Source organism: Oncorhynchus mykiss, chromosome 9, assembly GCF_013265735.2.
Source record: "Oncorhynchus mykiss isolate Arlee chromosome 9, USDA_OmykA_1.1, whole genome shotgun sequence".
In the NCBI taxonomy this organism is placed as follows: Eukaryota; Metazoa; Chordata; class Actinopteri; order Salmoniformes; family Salmonidae; genus Oncorhynchus; species Oncorhynchus mykiss.
The window spans coordinates 22,615,446-22,628,630 of record NC_048573.1 but is presented as its reverse complement, the minus strand read 5'-3'; the positions used below and the strand labels follow the sequence as shown (position 1 = coordinate 22,628,630).

The window sequence follows — 13,185 nt, the reverse complement described above, 5'->3', positions numbered from 1 at the left end:
TGTGCTCTGAGGTCCAGGATGAGGATCTACTCAATCACACCATTCGAATTAATACAACAAAACAATTGGCTTTATATAGTCTCGTTATTGTTATTTTATTGTGATATTACTTGACTGTATTTAGTAAATATTTTCTTAAAACTGCATTGTTGGTTAAGGGCTTGTAAGTAAGTAAGCATTTCACAGTAAGGTCTACACATGTTGTATTCAGCGCATGTGACAGAAACATTTCGATTTTATTTGATGATATATATTCTGTCCCAGTCTCTCTAGGCATGTAATGTCTTTGGGTGAATTATGAAACAATTACTGCATGCAGAATGGGGATGTAGATTTGTTTTTGCCATTGCTTTATCTATATCTAAATGTAAGAATATGTTGCAGATTTAAACTTGAATTGATGCCTATGATAACAAATAGAAATGTAATTATCAATGTTTTCAATATCAAACTTTGTCCTCTGCAATACTTTTTACAGTACGTAATAAACTGTTACCAGGTCATGATGAGGTCTTAACTATGACCAGTGAATAATATAGCACATAATATAGTGGTAAAAATTATGACCAGTAGGTCATATGTTGGTCAGAAAAAAAGTCACATTACATTTTGTATTTATTTTCAACCAGTTTGCGACCAGAACAAGACCTATTAAAAACACGTTAAACTAACATATTCTGAACCAGTGTTGCCTACTGGGTATTACCTGCTTGATTGACGGTGAAAACTACCGTGAAACTCCTCCCTTCGCTCGCAGGCAGTTGGGATTGCTTCCTATGTAAACGTGTCTCAGTAGAGTACAGCACAGTACAGACGGTTGCAGTAAATACAGTGCTCCAGAGGCGGGGTTTGACCTCGCAGCTCTGAAAACATCACTAATCCAATATTTCAGGTGCGGAAGCCGACCATTGCTCAAACTGCAACAGAAACACACACGACTCTTAAAACCGGTATACTGCAAGTGAATGGGAGGGCTTGTGACAAAAACTGGAATTCTGATTGAAGAAAGAGTCCGTAACCGTAAAGACGATTACAGCTAAATTGTTACACGTGCTATTCTCTTAGTTATTTGGTTTAATTTATAACGCGACATCTAATAATTTTAACCACGCGCAACGACTGCTGGAATTGGGACACTAGGCTACGTCAATTTCCACTCTGGTTTCACTGAAACTCCAGCCGTTCCCAGTTCAAGAACTAACAAAAAATACATTTGGAAGATCCTGCCGATTTCCTACCTTGGATTTACCTACTGCTGGAGATATTGGTCATTCTTTAAAAAGGTGAGTGTTAGTGTTCTTTTGGTTTAGGTTGGGTTGTTCTTCAAACTTTTCCCTGGTCATTTTTCTGTATCAATTGTGTTTTCAAAACAACTGGGAACCCGGAAAAAACGATGTCAAATAATGACGTCAATGGTCTTGAGGTCGGATCTCCGAGTTCCTAGTTGTTTTGACTGTGGCACAACGCGCATGAGGCGGAAATGTACCTGAATTACAGGTACACTCATCTGAAACGTATGATATCGCCGATTAACTTCCGACGTTATTCAAAACAAAAACGTCAACAATCTGGATTAGTGCGGTATCAGTAGTGCTTCTATAACTGCGTTAAATAAAAGCCTACATCTTATTTCTATAAGAACCTATCCTAAATATTGTGAAAGTGCCCGGCTTGGCAACAATATTTCATTATTGCGCTTGGGACTTTGTAGCAACATAACATATGAACAAAGACTAGTCTAGCTTGTCCCTTACCGGTTTACACTGACAACAATTCCGCAAAGTTACAAACTTAAGTCCCTCAGGCTATGCGATATTTTGTGAGCCTAGTCAATCGTGTAAAGTTTTAAAATCCGCTACAAGTAGGCCAAAATACTGTTGTAATTTAAACTAATACATGTGACAGGTTATTAAAAATAATCATGCAGATCTACGCTCAAGCATTTCCATTAATTTGCACAGGTTGCATCAGACTGTCAGTTCAAGTAGGCCCGCAGTGTTTCCCAACTCCAGTCCGAGTACCCACCAACAGCACACATGTTTTGTTGTAGCCTAGATAAACTCACCTGATTCAACTGAGGGCTTGATAATTAGTTGACAAGTTGAATCAGGTGTGCTAGTGATGGGTACTCGAGGACTGGATTTGGGTTAACACTGCAAGCCTACTTGAATTGACATAGCCTGATGCAGCCTGTGCAAATGAATGGAAATGCTTGAGCGTAGATCTGCATGATTATTTTAATGCAGGATCCAGCAACATTGACTAAGTAACCTGTCAAATCCAATAGTTTAATTTTGTTGAAACTATTGCATATGTTGGGGGCACTCAAGGACTGGATTTGCGAAACACTGTTAGGTATCAACCATTTAATTATAGATTTGTGCCATTATCTGATAGAGAAATGTGCTTGTAATAATCCGGAATGAATTGAAGAAGAATTTCCTACTTCCAAACTGATTTGACTGTACTCAATTAAAGTAACTGTCCAGTGAAAATCTCACTCTTTAAAGTTCATATTATGATAACTCATACCTAAAAATGTTGTCGACTCGTCCTATACTCGTATGTGGCCAAAGCATAAATTGGAGAAAAAAACACTCATCTCAAACAGACTTTCAAAAATGGTTGCTATTTCCTCATAGAGTATGATGTCATACTCCTGAGAAGGATAAGCGGCCCAAGCAGCGGTCTACTTACATTCATATTTTTAATGACCGGTATACTCCCATACCATTCTGTGGTTGGGTAAACGCTCACACTATTCCAACCCAGAAACAACACAGGCCTTCTTAATGACCATTTTTTTTGGAAGGATAACAATTTCACTCATATAATTAATGAATTATAGGTCATGTAGAAATCTGGAAACACAAGACAGTTACTTTAGCATACCTTTTTATATTTGTCATGTGGACCAGCACTAGTTTCTCAACACTGCCAATAACAAAGTTGTTTTAACATGATTATAGCATGATTCACTTTTACAGAACATTCAGCAAACATCTGAGTGATAAGCAGACAGTCAATTAGTCATTTTACCACATAGCGCCTTGCTTTTGAAATACTGTATCTTTTGTATGACCAGTGAGTACAATTTGTACTCAACTCCCGAGTCCCCAGTGAGTTTCAGTGATATGCATTGTTCTACGACACCTTCTTTTCCCCCGGAAGCCTTGCTAGCAAATGAACACCTCATCCTGTCATCAAACATCAGACACCTCTATAATATTCCCTTGATTGTGTGATTTTTGCCATTATTAGATAGCTGTCTTTGTTATATTCCTCACAGGCATTAAGCTCATTCAAACCTTGAGTTGTGTGTAAGGTATTACAAACCGAATGAAAATCATCTTATCAGAAACTAATGGTTTAGAATTGAGTATATTAAATTGTACTTAATATACATTGTGGGTTTGTCTGATTGTTTGAATGATTTAGACGTGAGAAAGGGTGGTGTTCACGTTAAGAATAAACTCAATTGGAAGGTGTTACGATTAGCCTACTTATCTATTGTGGGACAAAAATAAGCCTAGAGGGTGGCAGGGTTGGATTTTCACATTTTACGATGCTCCAATTTCAGTTTAATTGATAGGAAAGATACTTTGTTTCAGGACAAGGTAGCAAATGTCTTTCCATCACAATGAATATATTGGAAAGAAGACTTCATTCAGAAGTGATGGATTACTCATTCTCTATTTTACATCACATATACACACACTCCTCAAGATAACACATCAACATTTTATATTATCCTGCTGTGACATAATTACCTGTATTGTATACCGCTAGATAATGCTGTGCTGTTTTTAGCCCACAATGTATTTTCATCATACCAAACTTTACTGTGGGATATTTTCATTGGAACCAGTAGATTAGAAGATAATGGCATGCTGAAAAAACAGCTAATGTTTGTAGCAGCATGGCCCATGTTACATAATTCATTTCCCAGAGTTGTTTCAGAGGACTATGTCAGTTCACTGTTGTTGTCTATGGAAGTTTGCTGGTGTGATATTTATTTACGTACTATCACTGGGATAGTCAAATCGAGTACCAATCGGACGAGAGAAAGTGCTAACTCTCAATGGAGTGCAGTTCACTAGCGAGTTCCCATAGATAATCAGCGCTATTGGAGGTTTGATTGAAGGGTACCTGGCATGGATGAACTTGTGTCCCATTTGTTGGCCTATGTCAGCAGCTGCATCATCCATTCATTAAGGCCTCACTCTGTAGGATGTAGGACCACCAACTAAACTGAAAATCCATTCACTTTTTCACTGTAGTGCTAAAAAATGCCATTCCATGAGAGCAACATTACTTTTTAAAACATGTTTTGAAGCTATACATATTTTGCTTATAAATGACTGAAATCTTAGACTGTGGCATTAAACAAGGGCTGTGCCAGAGTGCACTTAAACCACCTGACCTCCGCATGCAGCATTTCATTTAGCTGCTGGAACAGAATAAACTCATTCATCTGTTTTAAAAAGGGAAAGAAAGTTTTTGGCCAGCGCTGTCGCGCTGACATTTATTGGCAAGTCATGGGAAGCAGTGAGACATTTAGGAAGTAGTCTGAACAGTCCAAGGGAGGATGTTATATTTCAATCAGAGCCTTAAAAAAAAATGCAGGGTCCGGTTTTGGGAACATGTGCTTTTGTTCTCTCCCTTTTCCATTGTCGCTGTGACAGAAGGGGGTCGTTCATTGAGTGACTCAGCGAGGTGAGGGTGACCTGTTCAGTTTCACAGGGTTCAAAGTGGCGACCGTGTGCTGGAATGCAGCAAGCTTTTGGCAGGAAGGCCACTCGAGAAACGTCCGCTTGCATTGTTTCCCCCGTCTCCAGTCCCCAGGGATTTTTTTTGTTGTTTTTGTTTCGTTCTGTTTTTTCATGATTTTCAACAGAAAATTGTTTTATTTCCCCATAGCTGAGCAAGGTTTCCTAGTAGTCAGCTTTCATTATTACATGGTCTAAAATGTTTGAGGATTTTATTTGTTTCATCAGCAACATCTAGGGATTGTGATACACAAGCGTTTTCGACTGAAACCAATGGAAACCAACATTTGTGTATGAAGCAAAATGAGGCAGATGCTGACTGAGTGTGAGGGACAATGTCAATAAATGTTGGTTTTCTCTTCACTTTCTGACCTCGCTGCTTTTTAGCACCACAGTTACGCCTTGTGGCAGCTTTAAATGAATTATTTAGTGAAGTATTGAGTGCACGTTGGAAATGGTCAGCACAGAGAAGGTCAGCTTGACTGACCGGTGTCAAGTTGCTGAGACAAGTCTCTTACTAAGTGCTTTCATGCTAAACGTAGACCTATGTCACTCCATTTGGGAATATCAATCCATTTTTCCATTGATGAAGACGACACAAACAAACCGTGATGACAATGTGCAACTGTCAGCCACACGTGGGAGAAATCTCTCTTGTCAACCTTAGAAAAACCGACGCTATTGTCTGTAGGCTTGGGTGGCTTACCGCATACTGGGGTATTTGGAGAACACCACGCAAAGATGTATTTTTCAATACCGTCAAAACTATTTTATTTGAAGATTGTATTTTACTCCCATTTTCTCCCCAATTTCAATCTTGTCTCATCGCTTCAAGTCTCCAACGGGCTCAGGAGGCGACGGTTGAGTCACGCTTCCTCCGAAACATGACCCGTCAAAATGCTCTTCTTTACACCCGTCTGCTTAATCCGGAAGCCAGCCACACCAATCAATCAATCAAATTTATTTATAAAGCCCTTATTATTTTCAGCTGATGTCAAAGTGCTGTACAGAAATCCAGCCTAAAACCCCAAACGGCAAGCAATGCAGGTGTAGAAGCACGGTGGTTAAGCTTTTTCAAGAGAGGCTTTATTACTGCCCATTTTGTGAGTTTCGTACACATCTGGTGGATGCGGAGATGTTTATTATGTTCAATATAGGAGGGCCAAGCACAGGAAGTAGTTCTTTCAGTAGTTTAGTTGTAATTAGGTCCCGTATGCAGCTTGAAGGTTTAGAGGCCATGACTATTTTCATTAATGTGTCTAGAGATATAGTATTCAAAAACTTGTCTCCCTTGATCCTAGGTCCTGGCAGTGTTGTGCAGACTCAGGACAACTGAGCTTTGGAGGAATACGCAGATTTAAAGAGGAGTCTGTAATTTGCTTTCTAATCATGATCTTTTCATCAAAGAAGTTCATGAATTTATCATTGCTGAAGTGAAAGCCATCCTCTCTTGGGGAATGCTGCTTTTTAGTTAGCTTTGCCATAGTATCAAAAATACATTTAGGATTGTTCTTATTTTCCTCAAGTTGGAAAAGTAGGATGATCGAGCAGCAGTGAGGGCTCTTCGATATGGCACGATACTGTCCTTCCAAGCTAGTCAGAAGACTTCCAGTTTGGTATAGCTCCATTTTCGTTCCAATTTTCTGGAAGCTTGCTTCAGGGCTCAGGTATTTTCTGTATACCAGGGAGCTAGTTTCTTATGACAAATGTTTTTAGGGGTGCAACTGCATCTAGGGTATTACGCAAGGTTAAATTGAGTTCCCCAGTTTGGTGGTTAACTGATTATTGTATTCTGACGTCGTTGGGTAGGTGGAGGGAGTCTGTAAGGGCATATAGGAATCATTGGGTTATCCGAGAATTTATAGCTTGGTTGGGGTCTGAGCAGATTATTTGTTGTGTTTGCAAACGTAATAAAATGGTGGTCCGAAAGTCCAGGATTATGAGGAAAAACATTAAGATCCACAACATTTACTCCACCGGACAAAAATAGGTCCAGAGTATGACTGTGGCATTGAGTAGGTCCGGAGACATGTTGGACAAAAGCCACTGAGTCGATGATGGCTCCGAAAGCCTTTTGGTGTGGGTCTGTGGACTTTTCCATGTGAATATTAAAGTCACCAAAAATTAGAATATTATCTGCTATGACTACAAGATCCGATAAGAATTCAAGGAACTCCGTGAGGAACGCTGTATGTGGCCCAGGAGGCCTGTAAACAGTAGCTATAAAAAGTGATTGAGTAGGCTGCATAGATTTCATGACTAGAAGCTCAAAAGATGTAAATTGAAATTTGCTATCGTAAATGTTAGCAACACCTCCGCATTTGCGGGATGCGTGGGGGATATGGTCACTAGTGTAACCAGGTGAGGCCTCATTTAACACAGTAAATTCATCAGGCTTAAGCTATGTTTCAGTCCGGTCAATCATATCAATATTGTGATCAGTGATTAGTTAATTGACTATAACTGCCTTGGAAGTGAGGGATCTAACATTAAGTAGCCCTATTTTGAGATGGGAGATATCACAATCTCTTTCAATAATGACAGGAATGGAGGAGGTCTTTATTCCAGTGAGATTGCAATGGCGAACACCACCATGTTTAGTTTTGCCCAACCTAGATCGAGGCACATACAGTGAGGCAAAAAAGTATTTAGTCATCCACCAATTGTGCAAGTTCTCCCACTTAAAAAGATGAGAGGCCTGTAATTTTCATCGTAGGTACACTTCAACTGTGACAGACAAAATGAGAAAAAAATCCAGGAAATCACATTGTAGGAGTTTTAATCAAATGTATTTTTCAAATTTTGGTGGAAAATAAGTATTTGGTCAATAACAAAAGTTTATCTCAATACTTTGTTATATACCCTTTGTTGGCAATGACAGAGGTCAAACGTTTTCTGTAAGTCTTCACAAGGTTTTCACACACTGTTGCTGGTATTTTGGCTCATTCCTCCATGCAGATCTCCTCTAGAGCAGTGATGTTTTGAGGCTGTTGCTGGGCAACACAGACTTTCAACTCCCTCCAAAGATTTTCTATGGGGTTGAGATCTGGAGACTGGCTAGGCCACTCCAGGACCTTGAAATGCTTCTTACGAAGCCACTCCTTCGTTGCCCGGGCGGTGTGTTTGGGATCATTGTCATGCTGAAAGACCCAGCCATGTTTCATCTTCAATGCCCTTGCTGATGGAAGGAGGTTTTCACTCAAAATCTCACTATACATGGCCCCATTCATTCGTTCGTTCATTCATTCAGTCGTCCTGTCCCTTTGCAGAAAAACAGCCCCAAAGCATGATGTTTCCACCCCCATGCTTCACAGGAGGTATGGTGTTCCTTGGATGAGACTCAGCATTCTTTATCCTCCAAACACGACAAGTGCCTTAGACTGCTGCGCCACTCGGGAGCCCTGTAGCTACTTTTTAAGTAAATACCTGGAGTCAACTTGTGCAATACTTTAGGAGATAAAGAAGATTACGTTCTGCCGTACACCTGACACATAATTTGTCATTATGAAGCTTACCAGTAGTTCCCAGTCACGTGGTGTTTGTTTACATGCACACAACGATGAGACCGAAGCCTTGTGAGTCACTCACTATGGTGCAGCACACGCGCCAGGTGATCTATGGAATACACTATGGAATTCACAACTAAATGTTTGCCAGCTAGATCTCTTAACTATTTAAGAGAACTGTCTAAAATGTGCTAAATGCTCTGCAGTTGTGCATTTGGTTTTCTAATTTAGTAGCTAGTTCGCTAAGTGGTTAGCTTCTTCCAAAATCAAGCTTTGCTTGGTAACAGAGAATACCCTCCTGGATCAAGAGCCTTGCTGTTTAATATTTGTTTTGCGTGTGCAGCAAACTGTAAGTATAATTTTTTTTGTTGTTGTTACTTGTATAGTTTAGGTCATACTGTATAACATTTAGTTAGTATTCTCTGAGATTTTACATGTATTTGTTAGCATTGCTAAGCTTTTGGATTAGTGGGATTTGAAAACAGCACACCATGAAACCAGTCACACGTGTTAGTGTTCAAATACTGGAGAGTTGAGACCAAATCACTGACGCTGGACAGAGTGGATTTCAGTTGTAACAAAAGACAGTTTTAATGAGTCAGAGATATCTTGTCCCGCAGTTTTACGTGCACGGACCTAGTTCACATAACTCGGCAAGGAGCCAGGTGAAAAAGAGGCCTATACAATGGTTACATACATTTTTATACATAGAATAAAGTAGGTGGAGTCTTGTCGTTTCGGTCTTCTTGACTGGTCGGAGGGTTGGAGGCGGGCCTTGCTCTAGCCAGAGCGGGCCCCATTGGTGCACAGCAAAAGTTCTTTGCTCTTGGGACAGGCCAGTTAGAGGGAGATGAGATGTGTGTTTATATAAGGAAGAGGGGGTCAGTCTTATGGCTGGGTGTATGTGCTCTTACTACGGAATGTCTTTGTTTATATGAGCTATGTGTATGAATATTTATATAACAAATCCCCCTCTTCACGTCTATTAGACGTGAAAACTATAGCAGAAAGGTGGCGGTTGCAATCGTGGGTATACATAAGGTGGTGCTCCTAACCTTGTCTGGTTTGCATGGTGGGTCTGTAGGTGTAGTGCTACGTTTGGGACGGGAGTGATTGGAGGGAGTGATATCAGGAAAGGAGTTAGGGACATGTGTAGGGGTTGGTGTATGTGATGTGGCAGGGTGAAGTAGTTGTTCAATTAACCATGTGAAAGTCCTAGGGTTACTCCAAATATCAGTATGAATATCACAAATAAGGGACCAGATATCCCCAGCCTCACCCAGAGAGGGAGAAATTTCCCTCTAACTGGGCGAGGTTCCCTTCTCAGGGGAGGCGGAGTTTGATGCCGCATCACCTGAGGAAGGAGTGTCTTCATTTGGAATCGAATTTAGGCCGCTCAAATCAGCTCTGACTTCAGTCAATGTTCTAGAAGGAATTGGGGCTGGGGTGCAATGTGTAAGGCGGTGCCAAGGTGTGCCTGATTTACCTTTGACCTGGACTGAGTGTGAAGTAACCTCCTTCACTTCGTACGGTCCAGTCCACCTGGGTTCCAGCCACTTTCTCTTGTGGCCTGTAACCCTCACCCCGTCACCAACCTTTACCTTCAGTAGTGGCGTGTCCCCCGGCAGCTCCCCCTCCTGGACCTTGTGAACCTGGGTAGAGAGTGCTGCAGCGAGAACCGTCAGTTTTTTCACATAATTAGACATTACAATTTGTTGTACATCAAGGGCGGGCATATGACCTCCCTCCCTTGGTGGACCATGCATGACTCTACCAGTCATTATCCCATGAGGCACATACTTTAGCTATCTTAGCTTTTGCTTTTGGTTTGACGTTCCACCAGATTTTGGGATTGGGGCCTGTACACAGATCCAAATCTGTGGGTTATGCCAAATCTTTCTTCCACCTGTCTCAGGTGTTTGTTAAATGTAAGCCATTTGTCAAATTTGATTTGTCTTGGGATGCCATACCTGGGTATTAGTTTGGTTTGTAGCCACTTAAAGACTGACCTAGCATCCTCCCCTTTTGTTAGTATTGCCTCTACCCATTTGGAGAACCTATCTACTATGACTAGGAGATAGAGTTTGCCTTTAGATAAATTTTCGGGGCCCATGTCGGTGTAGTCTATACTAATATCCTGAAACCATGCATTAGGTATTACGTATGAGCCCATTGGTGTTTGATATGGTTTCTTTGGGTTGTGTCTGTCACAACCATTGCATTCGTCACAAAATAAATCATCGTCATAAAATAAGTCAGTCATATTTTTTATGTGAGGGTGCCACCAGATGTGCGAGGCCTTTTTGGAGGGTCTTTAGTTTGCCTTCGTGTGTGGGGCCATGTGTTTCTCATAAAAGTTCTGGGTCCATCAGTGTGGCCTGCTTCATGGGCATGGGCTGAGTCTGTATAGATATTCAGTCTTTCCTTTTCCTCTGATGAGGACCTGCGTCAATCCGATGATTTCAGCTAATTTGGCCGATGCTGGTTGAGGGTTGATGGCTGATTGAAGGGTGACATGTGAACCGTCTGGGAGTTGCTGTTTCCATCTTCTGCCGTGGGTGGTGGGCATTTTTATGACCAGGGGATGGTGCTCCCAGTCATTCCCTGGAACTGCGGTTGGTTGTATGCGGGTTGCTGATGCATGGGTGTGGGTCCTGGTTGCTGATGTTCGTACTGTTGAGGTCTATTTCCACCCCTTTCCTTCCCATATGGACCTCTCGTAGAGTTCCACTGGCGTTGTTGTGGTGTGAGTGGGTATGGTGAGTAGTGCCCTGGAGTTCTACAGTTGAAACAAACCCCTCTTTTTGGATGGCCTGGTATCCATTGCGGCTGGTATGCAAATTGTGGTTGCGGGGGATACCAAGGCCCCGGGTTGGCTGGTTGAGGACCGGCCTGCTGTTGAATCATCTGGGAGATAGTCTGGGCCACTATTTGAGTGTTATCTGGCTGCTCCCCTTGGTCTTGAGTTTCTACTGCAATCATTTGTTTGGGCGTGATGGCTGCAGACATTTTATCTAAGTCGTCTGATAATGTGTATAATGCGTTATTTAGGTATATTCAATCCTTACTATGTGGTGTTTATTTCTATCGTTGTATGCTTAGATATACTGCTGTACTGGCAATGGCTTATCTCTTCTACCCCCACCCTCGCATACAAAGGGGGTTATCAGTATGTGACGCCCGCCACGTGTGTATTTCACCGGTATTTTATTTGAATTTGTTCAGCGATTCGTTTAGGTATTTTCTATAAATGATTCTGCGATTTCCTTTTGGAACAATATATCAGTGAATATATGCGGCTCTATAACAATTTTCAGAGTAATTCTAGCTCTTTAGGAAATATGGATAGAATAGAAAAACCCAAAAATCAGTGTGTAGCTTTTAGCGTCTGTCAAACAGTCTGTACTAAGCTCGGCGGCTTATTTAAATACTTTCTAGAAACAATTCAGTAAGTTCCTTTATGAACTTATATCAGTAAATTCCAGCGATTCTATAGCAATTGTCAGAATAATTTTAAACTTTAGGCAATATCAACAGGAATGAAAAAAACAAAAATCAGTATTCCATTCGATACTAAGGTGGCTTTGTCTACCAGCACGTGTGCATAATAGCCCAGTTACGTATCCCAACCTACTCCGCGACAAACGTTTCTTTCAATTTAATTTCCCCCATCTCCAAATCATGGAATGTCAACTCTGGTTCATATTATGTTTATTGTTTGATGTGCAATAGCCACATCATTCCCGATCTCTGTCTTGTGGAAGGCCAAACTTACATATCCTATATCTATTCGACTACACCTCTAACATAACCAATTAAACAGTTTACAACTTATTCAATAGGATCTTTTACATGCAGATTCAGTCGATCTATTAATTAACTAAATCTCTAAACACAACCAATTAAACAGTTTAGAACTTATTCAATAGGAACTTTTACGTGCATACTACACTTCTAAGCCACAACCAATTAAACAGTAAGCACTTATTTAATAGGAACTTTTACATGCATACTACACTTCTAATAATAGGCCAATTGATAAAAAATAAAAATACAAATAAAAAATAAAAACGAGCAAAACAAGATCTCCCCGATCAATGTCTTAGGTTCTTATGTAAAAATTTGGGCACCGATTCATACTCACGCCCAGTACTTTCTGATCAAAATTTGGTTTAGGCTATAATACAATATGCAGATTTCGATATAACGGGCTCTGCTCACCTTTATATAGAGCGCTCCGATCAGATTTCCTGAGGCAAGATGAATGGCTGGGGAAGTCACTCTTCCGTCTGATTTTTTAGCCGTGATCAGTCTCGTCCTCTCACACTAACTTATAATAGATCGAATTCAAGAACAACCAAACTCTGCTACCAATTCTGTTAGTGTTCAAATACTGGAGAGTTGAGACCAAATCACTGACGCTGGACAGAGTGGATTTCAGTTGTAACAAAAGACAGTTTTAATGAGTCAGAGATATCTTGTCCCGCAGTTTTACGTGCACGGACCTAGTTCACATAACTCGGCAAGGAGCCAGGTGAAAAAGAGGCCTATACAATGGTTACATACATTTTTATACATAGAATAAAGTAGGTGGAGTCTTGTCGTTTCGGTCTTCTTGACTGGTCGGAGGGTTGGAGGCGGGCCTTGCTCTAGCCAGAGCGGGCCCCATTGGTGCACAGCAAAAGTTCTTTGCTCTTGGGACAGGCCAGTTAGAGGGAGATGAGATGTGTGTTTATATAAGGAAGAGGGGGTCAGTCTTATGGCTGGGTGTATGTGTTCTTACTACGGAATGTCTTTGTTTATATGAGCTATGTGTATGAATATTTATATAACACACGCCATGCACACAACTAACCCCTTTTTGCAAAAAAATTTCCCTCAGAACTGTCAGCTAAGTAATGTCATTAGCT

The 13,185-nt window shown here is 40.9% G+C and overlaps 1 protein-coding gene across 1 annotated transcript in view; it reads left to right on the top strand.

Moving 5' to 3' along the window:
- The first annotated feature begins 735 nt into the window (after positions 1–735).
- LOC110531744 (inactive ubiquitin carboxyl-terminal hydrolase 53) overlaps positions 736–13,185 on the top strand; it is a 64,919-nt gene continuing 52,469 nt past the window's right edge. Inside the window, exon 1 of the mRNA XM_036987590.1 lies at positions 736–1,283. The gene's annotated coding sequence lies outside the window, so the exon portion shown is untranslated. The remainder of the gene's footprint in view (positions 1,284–13,185) is intronic.